This window comes from Haliotis rubra, unplaced genomic scaffold (assembly GCF_003918875.1).
Source record: "Haliotis rubra isolate DU_JTF1 unplaced genomic scaffold, ASM391887v1 Scf460, whole genome shotgun sequence".
NCBI lineage: Eukaryota > Metazoa > Mollusca > Gastropoda > Lepetellida > Haliotidae > Haliotis > Haliotis rubra.
This window is the reverse complement of record NW_025767147.1, coordinates 133,727-151,962: the sequence shown is the minus strand read 5'-3', so window position 1 is coordinate 151,962 and position 18,236 is coordinate 133,727. Positions and strand designations below refer to the sequence as shown.

General features: G+C 43.1%; 1 long non-coding RNA gene across 1 annotated transcript in view; it reads left to right on the top strand.

Moving 5' to 3' along the window:
- The first annotated feature begins 363 nt into the window (after window positions 1–363).
- Window positions 364–18,236, top strand: part of LOC124290287 — a 29,432-nt gene continuing 11,559 nt past the window's right edge. Inside the window, exons 1-2 of the long non-coding RNA XR_006901879.1 lie at window positions 364–374; window positions 5,703–5,709. This is a non-coding gene — a long non-coding RNA (uncharacterized LOC124290287). The remainder of the gene's footprint in view (window positions 375–5,702; window positions 5,710–18,236) is intronic.

Genomic DNA, 18,236 nt, shown 5'->3' with positions numbered 1-18,236 from the left:
AAATAATAATCGCCTTGAGAGGATGCGTCAGACCCATTTCATTCAATTATTTTTCATCCTGCATGGTTTACTCATTGCAGTCTTTTCAGTTTTAACTGTTTGGTTTAACTGTCTAATATTCACGAGTACCTAGAGGGATGGTGTAAATCCCACTGGGGTACTATTAGTCCCCACTGTCCTTAGTGTGTTGGCCTATAGTTGACTGCTTGTGATCTATGACCCCGTTTTCTTCAGTTGTTAAGAATAGTCATACTTTAATTCTAACATATTGATTTGAAAACAATGCAGGTGATGCAGGTTTTGTATTAAAAATGCATGATTTATGTATTACTTGTTTTAGTCCCGATGTGGAGGAAATTCTGCCATTGTGGCTAGTTTAAATACTCACTCACTCACCTAACGCAATGACGTATATTCCGTATTACGGACATGTCAAAGATAACAGATATTACCTTCATCAAAATCAATAAAAAAGGTTAAATAACACGTTATCAGAATCAAAAACATTATGCATAAGTCGTGCACAACAATGAGTCCATCAGGTGCCCATCAGGACTAGTTGCTGTCAGTCGAACACAAAAACAGCTTCCATCCCAGAAATATGAATATCAATGAGGAACACGAGTATTGATCACGGAGCTTCCGGTCTCACTGGAAGAACCGTTCTTTGATTTCACTAAAGCCACCACATATTGCTGGAAACTACCAATCTTCATTTGTCAGTGAATCTACGGAAACCAATAACCGCCACATCTAGATGATACAAGTCATTGTACATAAAGATGCTTTCATCTTCGTATATACTGATAGCATCTTTTCATAGTTGTGAGCAGTGTTATCTAAGCGCATGTAAGGGCCATTAACGTAGATTATGTATTATCTTCGTGGAAGATAATATAGTCTACGCCGATAACGTTTTTCAGATAAAGTATCGTATTCGTGCAAGATACTATATTCTACGCAGACGAAGTTCTTCAGAATGTGGCACTAACAAGCTTTCATATGAATCATGGTCTGGTACGTGTTTACACCTGAGATGCGGAAATTAAGATTCATCGTAAAAAATAAAATAACTTTCATTTGTTTCATGTGACGCATGAAGGACATGTAACAAAATCCGTTCTGTATCCAACAGGGCAAGATGACGTCCTATTACTTTGGGATCGTATATCCTCAAAGGAGCCTTTTATGTTCTCCAGAACTCTTTTAGCATGAAATCCTTATTTTCGCGTGAAGATGAGCTACTGTCGACCTGATCGTGTTTCTGATTACAAGGGCATGAAATATTTCATAACGTCTTCCTTCCATCTTTTTGTGTGGTAATGAATTTGTGAAAAGAGCCACTCATTGAAATAGGAATCTACACTGACGACTTGAAAAATGATTTCTATAAATGATCCTGTTGATTTCCGTAATATATATTTCATTCCTCGCGATATAAATCTGATGTTGCTTCTTTCGGTGACATATATGACATTGTATTTCAACACTGAGACTTTGATAAATACTGTGAATATACTGACAGATATAGATTTCCATAGATTAAGAGAAGGGTTCATGTTTGTCGTGGGCGTAGTCCGTGAGTTGCTCGGGACAGTTGCTGTATTTCGGTTGCATCATGGTCCGTAAGTTTGGTGTTGAAAGAATCTCAAACAAGATGCAGGTCTGAGGGTTTAGCTTTTCGAGTACACTTTGGAATAAAGGAATGAAGCTGACAAACCTGGACACATAATCAAGACAAGCTGGATTTGGTACTTTGGTTTCTAACACCCGACCGAAGGACAGCCCCCCTCGTGCCCTAGTTCTTGCATAAAGAGTGAGTGAGTATAGTTTTGCGCCACGTTTAGCAATATTCCACCAATATAATGTCGGTGTACATCAGAAATGGGCTTCACACATTGTACCCATACAAGGAATCGAACCCGGGTCTTTGGTGTGACAAGCAAACGCTTTAACCACTAGGCTACCTCACCGCCCCTCATGCATAAAGACATGTGAAGGTCTGGTTATTGGTCTTCAGCAACCCATGCATGTCGTGGAAGATGTTCAGATCGGGTGTTCAGACGTGGTTGGCCATCATATCCCAATTACTAGTACGTAAACTTATGCTCATGATGTCAATCACTGGATTGTCGGAACCAGACGCGACTATGCTCAGACCGCCGCTATATGGTTGGACAATTTCTCAGTGCAGCGTTAAACACACACAAATCATACATAAACTGTTTGATATAGACGCGTTTCAGGCAAAAGCATAACACCAATCACCAATTTGGTGATGAACTTGTATACATAGCATCCAACGTCTACAACAACATTACATTCCATATCCGGGAGGCATATTCGTAGATCATAATCACCTCCGTAAAACACTTTCATATCAACACAATCACCTCATGGCCGAAAGGTTTTTCCAATTGCCTTTGCTCAGCTAATACAGTTTTGAATTCACGGTTTATTTATAGATAATGCGGTATACGTGATAGGGTCATTTTAACTGGCATCAAAACAAGCTCCAAGCTATTCGTTAGAGCAATTACGTAGTTTAAGGTTATCAGTAGGGTGGGATCACAGTGGAGCCTGTTTTACCTCGTCTACTGTCCCTGGTCTGCCTGATGGACAGAAAAGCAATTACGGCGGTGCAGTCAGCCCGTGAAAGTGATTACCAGCAGGTAACTCAAACCCTTTCTTGATGACGCTGAATAAACATCAGAAGATCGAACTGGACCCTATGTCAGAGTGTGTTGGGTGTTGCGATGGAGTTGTCGCCGTCGGGTTGGTCACTTGTTGATGCAGCTTGCCGTTCTCCAATGTACAGAAACTACATTTATAAGGAACATGCTCATAACGAATCTGCTGATATGTTGTTTTGTTTTTTTATCGAGACTCTTGCTGTACATATTAGTCGCAATGCATATAATTAAACTGCAGCTGTTAACTTAAATTTGTGGTCCCTTTGCGTTCTCCATAACTGTAGTTTATTGCATGTGTAGACACCTCTGTTGACGTTGAAGTTTATTTACTTGACTTTGACATGGTCAGCACGTTGGCGTTGTCTACAATATCTGGGTTCGGTTTTCTCTTTCTTTGGTGTTCTGGCAGCGTAGCCATTTTGTAGGTGTTGCTGAGAGCCCACATGACAAAAGTTGTTTGGCCCGACTTTTGTTCCAATAAAAATATATAACATACCGACTTCCCTCGACAGATGTTATTTTGTTCGTTTTGACCTTTGTTGCCGATGATGAAAAGTAGGAACGGGCTGGCAATAACTTGGATATATTCCTGGAGGGATTGGTTAATTGGTTTGTTCAAGCTGTCGCTCGTCATGTACGAAACACGAGACGGGCAAAGGTGTCTTGTGTGACACCTTTTTCTAACAACGTGATATTATTGGAAAACTAACTGCGTAAGAGCGGGAATAAGCCTTTCTCACTAAAGGACACACAGCAACGTTCCACAGTGTTGACAAACACTAGATATCAAAATGAATTGCGCTGATGTAAAATAAATAACGTACAAAGTGGTTGGTTGGCTGGTTTGTTGTTTAACGCCGCACTCAGCAATATTCCAGTTGTATGGCGGTTGTCTGTAATATTCGAGTCTGGATCAGACAATCCAATGATCAACATCATCTACACAATTCGATCTACACAATTGGGATACGATGATGTGAGTCAACCAAGTCAGCAAGCCTGACCACCCGATCCCGTTAGTCGCCTTTAACGACAAGTATGGTTTGCTGAAGACCAATTTAATTCTGCGAAGTGTCACAACCAATGATGGCATCAGCCAACGAACCTGCTCACCAGCGGTCCACTCAGCCAAAGTAAACAAAACAGGGGAAAAAATCATAGAAAAGAATCTCCAACTGCCATCAATGACTCATTACAAAGACCTGCTCTGCTACTTAAAATACAGTCACTATCTCGGCTTTTCCAACATTGACGTTTTAGAAATTGTCCTTGCCATCATTTCGCGCTGATCGGTCAAGCAGGCAGGAATAATCCAACCCAATCAGGAAAATCAAGAAACATGCATTCCGCTTCCTCTCCAGCTTGAACCTGTCCAATGAATATTCTTCTCAGAACTTGTGATATCACCAACGCCATTAGCGGACCTGATGCATTTAAGCTTTAAATCAATTCCTCCTCACTACATCGGTTTGCCTTCAATTCACCGGAACAAAATGAATCTAATTTACCCCCGACGACAACCTCGACGGAAGTAGAATACTTAGGCGATCTCAGCCAGGTTCGGACAACAGGAGGCCATCTTGTCAATGCCCGGATTTGGTAAAGCTGTCAAAATCCATCAGAGCGCATGACTGGGATGGTTGAAGTTCAAATACGGTTTTCCTGTAAACTAATTCGAACATTAGATGTCGCCTTCCCCCTGGGAACGTGCTTTGGAATAAATACCGTCAAATGGGATGCTTTGGGTCATTTGGAAGGGCTGTATCGAACTTATCACTCATTGATGAAGAGATGGGACATTGGCTAGCTTTATGACTGAACCAAAGCTCCAAGTCATGCCCCCCAGTCCTTCTGAGATCAATATGGCTACTATAGAGTTACTTTGACAAGGTTATGTACTAACGTAGGGAACGTGTCAAAATGAAAATGTCGTTTTATCTGGAGTGGCAAGGCTTGCCAATAATCGTCATAGATATAACTTTCAAATACATCCTTTTTAAGAGTAATGATGATCCTCAGTGGACTTTGAGACGTATTTCTTGGTTCCGGTGATTGGTTAACGAACTATAACTTGGTAATTCCTCAAATGAGGAATTGTTTAGTTTGTATTTAGTTGCAGTTTTGAGTAAATAAGTATTTGTATTTTAGCTCACGTTTGATCTGTCATTCAAATGCTACATTGTTAATCTTTATGTCTGCGTGTAAGTGACAAACATGTCCTGTTTACACATAGTAACGATTAGTAAGATATTTAGGAGATAAACAAAACGGAGATATGGTTAAAGGAAATATTATTTATCAAAGTTTATATAGTGCGATGTTAACAAATATTCGGATTAGCCAGAGTCTGGTATTGGCGGATTATCAGTTCATCAATGAATATTCTAACAAAAGGGCCAGGGCTCAGGCTTACACGTCTAGACCGATACTGTCTCCTTGTGTCTTCAACGCAACCAACATTACAAAAAATGGCGCTCGAAAATTGTTTTACGCAGGTTTTAACTCAATTGTTAGACATCACAGGACAATGTCTCAATTTGATTTTGTATTTTAGGATTAAGTAATTTGATAAAATACCTATCCAAACACGAGCCAAGGGCATCTGTGAAAGCCTCAGGGAGCATAACGTGCATAAAACAGGACCACTCTGTCTGTTAGCTGAGCTTAACATGGGATTCCTGCATATCTTAAATACAATTACCGGTATTGCAGTAGTAAAGGACGTTCGTTAGGTTCGATGGATTGACTCTGTTTTAGTGGGGCGGTGGAGTGGCCTTGTTAAAGCAATCCTTCGTCATGCCGAAGACCCGGGTTCGATTCCCCTATGGAACATTGTTTGAAGCCCATTTCTGGTATCCTCCATCGTGGTATTGCTGGAATATTGCTAAAGGTGGCGTAAAACCATACTCACTCATTATTAAAAAATATATTGAAGCAGCGTTTAGCATTGCAGATTTCTAAGTTCGGAACTGTGATTCATGAACAGATTTCATGAACATATGAGATAAGAATCTTGGTCCCCAGCACATTCACTTGGCTGCATCCCTTGGGTGCACTAGAAACCTAGGATTGTTGGAGAACCCTATGACTCTAAATCCGAATCGGGGTTCGTTTCCGATTATCTTTCTAGGTTCTTAAGCACCATATTCGTGGGTATCATTAAAGTGGTAAACGTCCAAGACACACATCACTCATGGCTTTCTCCCCACATCCACTTTACACGCCCTGATATAACCGGTTTATAGAAATCCAACTCGCTGCGGCTGAGAATTGTGTGTTTTTCGTACTCTTCAATTGTGCTATCGCTGCCTGTACAAATTGAATACTGAAAGGCAGCAATAGTGTTGTTTGTTTGTTGTTTAACGCCGAACACATCAATATTCCAGCTACATGACGGCCGTCTGTAAATAATCGAGTCTGGACCAGACAATCCAGTGATCAACAGCATGAGCATTGATCTACGCGATTGGGAACCGATGACTCACACATCACTCATGTGTCAACCAAGTCAGGGAGCCTGACTACCGATCCTGTTAGTAGCCTTTTACGACAAGCATGGGTTACTGAAGACCAATCCTAACTCGGATCTTGGAGGGTTCACCACAAGAGTAGTGATATTACATGATTAACTGACGGTGTGACACCAGATCCCGCCGCAAACACAATGTAGTCCCTATAACAAGAGACAATGAGAACGCTTTCAACAGTCATATTACGTTCAAGACGGGTGGGTTGTGTCATGTGATCGTCACCTGCACAAACATATTTCCAATATGAATTCCTGTGATTGCATGCCGAGGTCCTAATGGAATATGCCAGTGGCTATGGTAAATTCCCACCTCTGCTTACGCTGGACAATCTTCCTGGACATTAGTTCATTGAGGTGGCTTGTCGTGATTGGCCATCGGTTCAGAAGGCGGCGTATAATGTCGTCTTTATGTCCCGGTCGGCACGTGCTAATCAGGCACGTGCGTTTACAATCGCCTGTCTTTTCCGGGCCCTACATCCGGTTTAGTCCTTAATCAAACAACTCGTTAGAGCCTCGTTACCACTTGTTGACAATCGCTAGAGCCTCGAGTCTCTAGTGTCTCGTCACACAAACGAGAAATGACCCATTGGACGATAAAATAGCCGCCCCGTTGTAGTTAGAATCCATGATTATATTTTACCTAAACAAGCCTTTTAGAAACACTGAGGTTATATTGGAACAGATTCCGTTTGGCGTAACAATTTTGATTACCCGTGAAGATCCAGTTAGACTGACTGACTGAGTTTGGTTTTACGCCGCTTTTAGCAATATTCCAGACACATCACGGCGGGGGACACAAGAAATGGGCTTCACACATTGTACCCATGTGGGGATTCGAACCTGGGTCTTCGGCGTGACGAGCCAACACTTTAACCACTAGGCTACCCCACCGCCCCAGATCCGGTTAGAACCCATGCTTGTCATAAGAGGCGACTAACAAGATCGGATCAGTATTCGGCTTCATGATACTGTCAAACTGCTTAATAGAAATTTTGCATGAACACCATTCGTTACGTTGTAGTTTCTTACAGGGTGTTACCGCTGAACACAACTAACGGTGTTCGAATTCCATCATGGACATTTCATGGCTGTTATAGCTTAAGCCGCTGCTCACGCCTGGAATCTACATGTACGTAAGTGAATATGGTTTTACGCCGCTTTTCAGGGATATTCCAGAAATATCACATTAGGTATACACAAAGGAATCTTTTACTGAATGATATTAATGCTAGAAAAAATATCAATAGTTGATCTATAGTATTTGCACGCAGCAATACACTAGCTATTTTGCGGCGATCTGTAAATAATCGAGTCTGGACCAGACAAACCAGTGATTGACATAATGAGCAATTGAGATACGATGATATGTGTCAACAAAGTGAGTGAGCCTGACCACCCGATCCCGTTAGTTGCCCTTACGACATGATCTTTAGTAACATTCAATTGTTTAGCAAGGGGGGGGGGTGGGGTGAGAGATGGGGTCGGGCATGAAGAGAGAATGGGAGATAGAGGGTAGGGACAATAATTAGACAGAGGGAGAGAGAGATAAAGAAATACAGTGACAGTGATACCCCATTAATCGGGTCGATGCATTTGAGAACAGCCATGTTATTGCATTTCGTGCTTCTGAGGGATACACCCTTTAAAACCTTTCCTTTATCCGAAAAAAATGGTATTTACAATCTTGTAAAAAATATTGTTGTTTATATAAGGGGAGGGCGCTTAGCAAAAATGAAAAGTGTTTTTTAAATGGCAAGCCAATAACATCATTAAATATTTATAAATATTTGGAAGTTATATTTTCGTCAACATTTAAGATGAAAAATTGCATCAATGATTCAGCACTGAGGGGTAAGAGGGCTTTATTGGAAGTAATAAGTAATTCAAATGGAATTGGAAGAATAGATCCCAGCATGTAGTTTAAGATATTTGATGCGCAGATACAGCCGATATTACTGTATGGGCAGAAATCTGGGGAATGTATAAATTTTATAAAATAGAAAAGTTTCATCTAACAGCTTGCAAACGTTTCTTGAATGTCAGCCCTCATACACCTATTGCTATTGTATATGGCCAGTGTGGAAGATATCCCTCTTTATAAACGCATTGTCTAAAACTTTAAAATATTGGTTAAAAGTTTATTAATATGCATGAAGATAGAACTCCTTTGAAAATGTACAAAATGCAAATGTATTACGATAACTGTGGATACAAGACATATGCTTCATATATTAGAGAAATACTTTTCTCTATAAAATACTTGACTTGACTTGACTATCTCAAATTATCTAGACTCAAAATATCCCAATCACGGCGGATGACGCCAAATAAGGGTTTCATACACTGTGCCCATGATAAGAGTCGAACCCAGGTCTTCGGCGTGATAAGCAAACATTTAAACCACTTGCCTATGCAATCACCCTTAAACGCATTTAGGTTCGATGCTTCTTATGCAAGGAGATGTCGAATAACAGCAGTTCCTGCCATGTAGGGGGCGGTGGGGTAGCCTAGGGGTTAAAGCGTTCGCTCGTCACACCAAAGGCCCGGGCTCGATTCCCGACATGGGTACAATGTGTAAAGTCCATTTCTGGTGATATTCCGTGATATTGCTGGAATATTGCTAAAAGCGGCGTAAAACCCATCTCACTGTCTCACTCCTGCCACATGGTCTCATTTTCATACTAGCAGAATGGTGATACCACATCTATGTGATTGGTTTGGCGTTATAACACTCTCCTACACCATGGTGAATATAGGAATACAACGAACATCTGTCATTGGAGGAACCTATTTAGTTTGTGTAATTAATCGGAATACTAGATCTATATATTGTAAAGACATGGGGAGATAGAAATTGTATATGTGTATCTGGTAGGCTAAATGCCATGTGAAACACAAGACAAATGAGTGTATCTTCAGAACTATTTATGGTTAAAATAGGTCTGTTGACACGTTAGCAGCACATCATGTGTTTGGTTGGAAGCGGCGGGCTTGGGTGGTTGGGAATTTCTGGAATTCATTTTGAAGAAAAACATATTTCAAGAATACTGGAGAAAAATACATTAGCCTCCGGTTTTCCCAAAAACGTTGATTTTTTCGCTAGACATGCTAACAAAATAACGTTTCGGTTCGTCCTTTAAGAGAAGTATTTTTTTCTTACGTAGAGGTCAATAAAATCGACTTTCGGAGACACGCCTTAGTTCGAGTTTCCAGTCACTTGAAGATGACACTCAGATATACTGAATACTGTTAAAAGCGGTTTAAACCTTGCGTTCGGAGAGATATACAATATTCTCTATCATTATACGCTGGTGCTTACATCATGATCAAAATGTTTACAGATTCAGAATATTGTTCATGTTAAAGCTTTTCGTTACATCTAAACATCCAAAGAGAATTTTCGGGGATAACGTGATAATATATTTAAATATGATGACGCATATGTGCCACACAGCACGTCACTGACGATGCTGCAATTCTAGCTTATATGCTTCGTCATGTAATGAACTAAACGTGATGAACTAAAACAAAGTGGCTGAGATAGGCTGAGAAGATGTGACCCATGTCAGATCGGTCTCACACGAGATAGTTGCAGTAGTGATAGAAGGACGGGAGACAGCAGAAGAGTATGAGATGGTTGATGGGATACAGTTTTATGATCATTAAACAGTGTTTTCACCTTCCAAATAAAAGCACAAGACGTGCAGAAAAATATACAGAGTTATTCTCCATCCACCTGCCCATCCACTCCATCAACAAACCCCGACATGTTTCGTTCGGTGACACACGATGTGTGAAAAGCGGCAAACTCAGTACTGACACAGGCCGTCTATTCCAGTAACGTCAGCTTCTTCAACACCCGCAATGACCACAGTCAAATCTCAACTGACAATCCCAACGGCAGCACCGGCTCAAGCAACCACAACAACCCCAACGGCAGCACCGGCTCAAGCAACCACAACAACCCCAACGGCAGCACCGGTTCAAGCAGCCACAACAACCCCAACGGCAGCACCGGTTCAAGCAACCACAACAACCCCAACGGCAGCACCGGTTCAAGCAACCACAACAACCCCAACGGCAGCACCGGTTCAAGCAACCACAACAACCCCAACGGCAGCACCGGCTCAAGCAACCACGACAACCCCAACGGCAGCACCGGTTCAAGCAACCACAACAACCCCAACGGCAGCACCGGTTCAAGCAACCAACGACAACCACAAACGGCAGCACCGGCTCAAGCAACCACACCAACCCCAAGCGGCACGCAACCGGCCAAGCAACCACACCAACCCCAACGGCAGCACCGGTTCAAGCAACCACAACAACCCCAACGGCAGCACCGGTTCAAGCAACCACAACAACCCCAACGGCAGCACCGGTTCAAGCAACCACAACAACCCCAAACCAAGGCACCGATCCCATCGCCGCAGCAGCCTGAATTCACACGGTCCCTGTAACCTCAAGGAATTCACATGGTCTCAGCAACCGAAACGAATTCACCCGGTAGCTGCAACTGACCTCAACGAAATCACACTGTCCCTGCAGCCCCTACGAATTCACACGATCCCAGCAACACCACAGATTCACCTGCAATTCACCACACGATCCCAGCAACACCACGAATTCACCCCTGCAACTTCAGTGAGACCACACGATCCCAGCAACACCACGAATTCACCCTGCAACTTCAGTGAGACCACACGGTCCCTGCAACTTCAGCAACCACAACGGAATCACGTTCTCCCAGCAGCCACAACATATGCACACGGTCCCAGGAACCTCAACGAATTCACTCGAGACCCTTTTACATAATCTCAGTTGAACTTCAGGGAGCAATGCTGCTTTCCCAGGTGAGCTACTGGGAGAAAGAACTTTCGTCCATGCAGACGAAAGTACCCAAAGCTGCATTCCCAGTTGTACTACGGGAGAAAGAAACTTCGGTCATGACGACGACAGGTACACAGGGAGAAAGAAACTGGTCCAATGACCAAGATAATGACCAAGGGGGCTGCGCAATATAACCGGTTTACCGGTATATAACAGTTCGGTTCAGACATCAAAACAATACGTTGATCGAAAACCGGTATTTTGACATGCATTCGGAAAACTTCGTAACACTCGGAAATCTTCGGATATGTCCGTTTTTCACACAGGAAGTCATGCGTTTGTTGTAAAATCTCGACCCCCAACAACGAACAATATTTATTGTGGTGCCAAATACCAGGGCAAAGCTTCAGTACTTATGGCAGCATTTTGGGTTGAAAAAGTTCACTGTAGATGGAACTATTGATAAGAGTAACGCGGTATGTAAAATAGGCCATGGTAAAGTAAATTTAAAGTTTTATTGAAGCTTAATCAAGAATAGTGATTTTGTTGTGTTTTGGCTTTATAAATCAAGTATTTACTTCTTGCAATATATTGCAATACATATCGCAATATATGCTTTCGCATCGCAATATATCGCAATATGAAAATGTTCTGCAATACCCACCCCTACAAGATAATGAGTTGGCTTTGTAAAACAAGTATTCATAGAGCGTGCCAGCTAAATAAGAGACTATACTATGGTCAAATGTGATGCAGGATAAGGAGGGTTTCCTTCAGTGGAATACACGAACACTGTATAGTGATGAAAAACTAGGAATCACAATCAGAGCGAATCTGTAATTCGAACCTGCGAGACCCACGAAGGTCCGGGTTAGAATTGGTCTTCAGTATCCCAAGCTTGTCGTAAGAGGCGACTAACAGGATCGGGTTGTCAGGCTCGCTGGCTTGGTTGACTCATGTCATCGGTTCCCAATTGTGCAGATCGGTGCTCATGTTGTTGATCACTGGATTGTCTGGTCCAGACTCGAATATTTACAGATCGCCGCAATATAGCTGGAATATTGTTGAGTGCGGCATAAAACTAAACTCACTAACTCACTTGAACCTGCGATCACAGGAATACGGAAAAACAAAGGGGGAAACTCTTCTCTGAAAAAAATCGAGACGGCCCTGAGCGAACATCAACCGGAAATGTAACTGAACTGTTATGTCTTTCTTGGTCAGCTACGACGGGTCATGGCAAATCGGCCATGCCAGTAACCCCGACTGGGCTCCGTCTAGCCTATACATCTGTGACCAGATCACATGACTGATATGTGCAGCTGCGAGTAACGACAAGGGAGGCAGTTGCACGGGTTAATGTGACCGATTCAGTTTTTGATGGAAGAGGTCTAGATCTTTGACGTCACGATTTCGGATGTAAGTGTAATATCTTGTACAGTTCGTGTCCGTCAAAACCTCACGGGAAATAAATAATTCCATACTCATTAACTTAACACAAAAAAATTACGTTTGGCTATTTCCGCAAGCAGAAAAAATAAACATTAGACTGGTTCCGTTCATCGAAAACGTTACGATAAGAGCCACATGGAAACTTCAGTAGACAGGAGACCAGTTTCTAAATAATTAGTCTACATGTTTGGTTGAGCACATCAAGCCGCCAGGGCAACGTCTTTGGGACTTTTCCTCAATATCAGATTGATGAGAGAAATGGATGGAACAAACAAAAGCTTGTCCCAGTAGTTGGGGTAGAGTCACGAATTTCAAACATTATCATATCTGGGTATTTTCCCAGAGTAAATTGTGATTGGATGAAAGGCACCAGACTGATTGAGAAAGGGAGTGACTTGATATCACATGTAGCTGTGGAACTGAACATGAGAATGTGGTGAAAGGAACCATATTTTCGAGAGGTCACGATATTCTGGGAAGAATCGACAGACATGTTTGATACCATTATTATTATTATTATTGGAGTTCAATTATTTTAATGTCTGTATGCTGTTTAACACCGCGCTCAGTTATGATCAAAGAAATTGCAGCAATATGTACATATTCGATTGGACAATCCGATGAATGACACCCATTCATCGACACACTCCAGGATACGATGACATATCAACCAAACCTGATCACCTGATCCCGTTAAGTCGGGTCTTATGACAAGCATGGGTTGCTGAAGGAAAGTACTAACCCGGATCTTCACAACTGATAAGGGTATAATAAAATTGACACATACTCTCCCCCAGGAGTTGAGATCGATAATGACAAGATGTGCCGTTGAGATTGACATCCAACGATCGAGGGGGAAAATACCAGCGCCTTGAGCATGCACCAGTTGCGCGTGATTGGATATGTGCGCTATATAAATATACTATGATAATAATAAATATATAATAATTGGTTAAGGTTTGGATACAATAACATCACTGTCGGGATACAATGGCATGGATCAACCAAGTAAGCGTAAGCATAACCACCTGATCCCGCTAGTCGGGTCTTATGAGAAGCATGGGTTGCTGAAGGAAAGTACTAACCCGGATCTTCACAACTGATAAAGGTGTTATCAGGGCTGTGATGATCATTTTCATGGAGAAGCATGTGCAATGGAATGACCCCCCACTAATATTTATGTACAGAGTAAGTGACCCTGCCCTGTATGCCATGTACAAAATCAATGACCCTCCCTTCCCATAATATTTAAGCATAATTATTTAATATTTCTATGTACAAAATTGCTTACCACTCACTCACACCTTCACCCCACCTCCGCCTCCCTAGTACATGTGTACAAAATGGGTGAATCCCTTTAACATCATCATTACCGTTTGCATGTGACTGGATATGAGCTGTGTGATGCATGGTTATGTCATTGACTGATGTGTTTTGTTCCAGATCTGAATATCCACTGACCACTGTAAGGGAAGGAAGTTTGATAGTTGCTGAGTCCGGCGTTACGCAACAGCAAGTGGTAATTCGGCGCGTGATTGGAACTGGTACGACATATGTGAACCTGTACCTAGATCTACTATATTTTACATATTGTCAGTTATGGGAAATAAAGAGATGCGCCCTTTCACGTCTGAGGAAATACAGACGATTGAAGCGATTATAAAATCTTGCATATGTCAGCAAACTATAAACTTATCTTACACTATCACATGTGTCCCACTCCTCTCTACACAGTCACATGTCTCCTCCTCCTGACCCTAAACAGTCACATGTCCCCCACCTCCCACCCATAGTCACATGTCTCCCAATTCCCCACCTCTAAACAGTCACATGTCTCCTTTTACCACCCTATTCAGGCACATGTCTCCCTACCTCCACTCCCATACAGTCACATATCTCCCACACTCAACCTAAAACGTAAAATGTCTCCCACTCCACCCAGACAGTCACATGTCTCCCACCCCAACCTACAGCAGTCACATGTCTCCCATCGTCACCCTATATACAGTCACATGTCTCCCTACCTGACCCTACACAGTAACATGTCTCCCACCCTCACGCCCAAAGAGTCACATGTCTCACTTCACCCTACACAGTCACATGTCTCCTCCTCCCCACCATACAGTCAAATGTCTGCCACCCCCCACCCACACAGTCACATGTCTCCTCCCACTCTCACCCAGCAGCACTGTCACATGTCTCCCACCCCCACCCTACACAGTCACATGTTTACCATCATGACCCTACACAGTCACAAAGTCTCCCTCCCTCACCCCCTACACAGTCACATGTCTCCTCTCCCCCAGCCCTGCACAGTCACATGTGTCCCACTCCACCCTACACAGTCACATGTCTCCTCCCTCCACCCACACAGTCACATGTTTCCCATCCTGACCTAGCAGTCACATGTCTCCCATTCCACCCCTGTACAATCACATGTCTCCCATCCTCCACCCATACACAGGCAAATGTCTGCCACCCCCACCCAGCAGTCACATGTCTCCCACCCTCACCCCCACCATACACAGTCACATGTTTCCCCACTCCACCCTACACAATCACATGTCTCCCACTCCACCCTTCAGTCACATGTCTACCACTCCACCCTACACAGTCACACGTCTCCCACCTCCACCCTACACAGTCACATGTTTCCCCATCCACCCACCTTACACAGTCACATGTCTCCCACCCTCACCCTACATAGTCACATGTCTCCCACTCCACCCTACAGCAGTCACATGTCTCCCACCCCACCCTACACAGTCACATGTCTCCTCCTTTCCACCCTACACAGTCACACGTCTCCCACCTCCACCCTACACAGTCACATGTCTGCCATCGTCACCCTATACAGTCACGTGTCTCCCATCCTGACCCTAGCAGTCACATGTCTCCCATCGTCACCCTATACAGTCACGTGTCTCCCATCCCGACCCTACACAGTCACATGTCTCCCACCCTCACCCTACACAGTCAAATGTCTCCCACTACACTCCACACAATCACATGTCTCCCATCCCCACCCTACACAGTCAAATGTCTGCCACCCCCACCCTACATAGTCACTTGTCTCCCACCCTCACCCTACACAGTCACATGTCTCCCACCCCCACCCTACACAGTCACAAGTCTCCCACTCCACCCAACACAGTCACATGTCTCCCACTACACCCTACACAATCACATGTTTCCCATCAGCGACCCTACACAGTCACATGTCTCCCACCCTCACCCTACACAGTCACACGTCTCCCACCCTCACCCTACACAGTCACATGTCTCCCACCTACACCCTACACAGTCACATGTCTCCCACCCCCACCCTACACAGTCACATGTCTCCCACCCCCACCCTACACAGTCACACGTCTCCCACCCTCACCCTACACAGTCACATGTCTCCCCACCCCCACCCTACACAGTCACATGTCTCCCACCCCCACCCTACGCAGCTGATGTTTCTCACCGAACCCTGCATATTTACATGTCACCCTTCGTTAAACAACCTCTATTCTAGAGATGTCTGTAGAGTCTTTTGTTCCATTCTTCCAGTCGAGTTAATATATAAAAACACTCATAAATAGTAAGGTGGATGTTCTTGTACACCGGGAGTATTCATGACTTCATGAGATTCAAGTAGGCCCCTTTGGGATGCTTTCATATCACAGTTACCGTTATTTTAGCTCAAGATCTCCTCGGTCTTCTACAACATTGTGTGTTAGCGAGGTTAATGTGTAGTTTATGAAGTGTGTTGGAGTACGCTGACATATTATAGTTTAATGAATGCGGGCAAACAATCGACTTCCTCACTGAAACTACGCAGCAACTCCGCAAAACTTTTAGAACCGTAAAGGCGTGAATCCTTTCAGAAGGAAAAATGTATGGTAAATATTAATAACAAAGTTCTAACAATATATCCCCAGCGTTCCTAACTTTGGCTGATTTACAAGGTTCTCTATAATCTACAGAGTTATCACCGACTTCAGCTGACTAGAAAATAGAAACCAAGACGTATATGATATTTACGGTAATTATTTTACAAACAGAAATCATTTTCCAATAATTTGACTGAAAATCCATTATAATCCTGGTCTTGTATTTGCCCTCAATTCATTAAGAAAGAGTCAAGAGACAAAAAGTCTGTTCAAATTCGCTGGAGGTGGTAATAAGCTATTTCAGCTTACGCTCAAGATGATCCCAGAGTTGTTCCATGCGGTTCATGTTTGGAAACGCAGTGTTGACGTTGACGTTGTTGTGCAGGTAATTATGGCGGTGTTAGGCTTTGCGCTTGTCGAGCTACAAAATTACTCTTATTGGCTGTTAAAATAAATAAAGAGCACCACATAAGTTCCAAACACTCCATCCCTGTATCGCTGGGTATTCAGATTTCCTCGGATGGTGACATGTTTCGTTTCGCCGCCCGTACCATGACGCCTTCTCCATTGAACGGATGAAATTCTTGATCGCAGTTTGGCGCCAGTCGCGCTCCTACATAAATAAAACTCGAGCTCTGCCATTGTTTCTAACCGACTTTCATCTGTGAAGAGCACTCTCGAACCCGGGTCTTCGGTGTGACGGGCGGACACTTTGTCCACTAGGCTACCCCACCGCCCCTGACTTAGAGGAAAAAACCGCATCCTTTCTTTACGTTACGTTCTTTAGCCGGCAATACTTAACTGCTTACGCGTGTGGTAATGTTTTAAAGAATGCCTATCCCTTATTAATAACTCATTTCCTAGTATTTCAATTTGACTTTTGATGAATCACCAATCTTCCATTGATGTTAATCAATATCAGATTTCTATACGTTAGTAAAATGTACAGGAGAACTAAAGCCAAACTAAAGGTTTTTAGCAACAGTGGAGCTGCAAATATTCCTCTCTAGTTCTCCCAAGGTGCATCTTGGGAATAATAAGGAATATTAACACTAATTCTTCTGCTGCATTTTTAATTTACTTTTTTATTAGTTTTAGTCCAGTTGTTTGAGCTTGTGTCATCCGTTGCCCTCGTATAAGCAATGATTATATTCGAATATGTACTTTTATTAAGTGTCAGGTGATTTCGTTAAATGTGGGTCACCATAACCCAACGTCGTTGCATACAGTATCAACTATCCGACTTCTTGTTTATTAAGAAATTATTTAGAGAACGCTGTCATATCGCTGCAGTGTTGTTGAGTGTGGCGCCTAATTGCCAGTTCCATTCTAGGTGATGTTACCTGTGAAGGTCCGGGGTAAAATATTGATCTTCAGCAGCCCATTCTTGTCGTAAGAGGCGACTAGAGGGATCGGGTGGTCAGGCTCGCTGACTTGGTTGACACATGTCATCGGTTCCCAATTGCGCAGATCGATGCTCGTGCTGTTGATCACTGGATTGTCTGGTCCAGACTCGATTCTTTACAGACCGCCGCCATATAGCTGGAATATTGCTGAGTGCGGCGTAAACCTAAATTCATTCACTCACTCACTCTTCTTAACTAGTTTCATTCCAGTCACATGCAGCGCTATCTATTTTGTGTTCAAAGCTACCCATATCTTGCTGGGTGGTTTTCAAGATGATCTCATTGAAAGTGGACATGGACAGATGGAAGTGTCATCAGTCCAGCCATCAGTCCAGATCTTAACAAAAGTATTTACATCCAGAATATCACAGCCAGGTAATCATTAAGCGTGTGTAGTGAAATTTCAATTTCATACGTGCAACTCGCACACCTGGCTGTTCTACCAGCA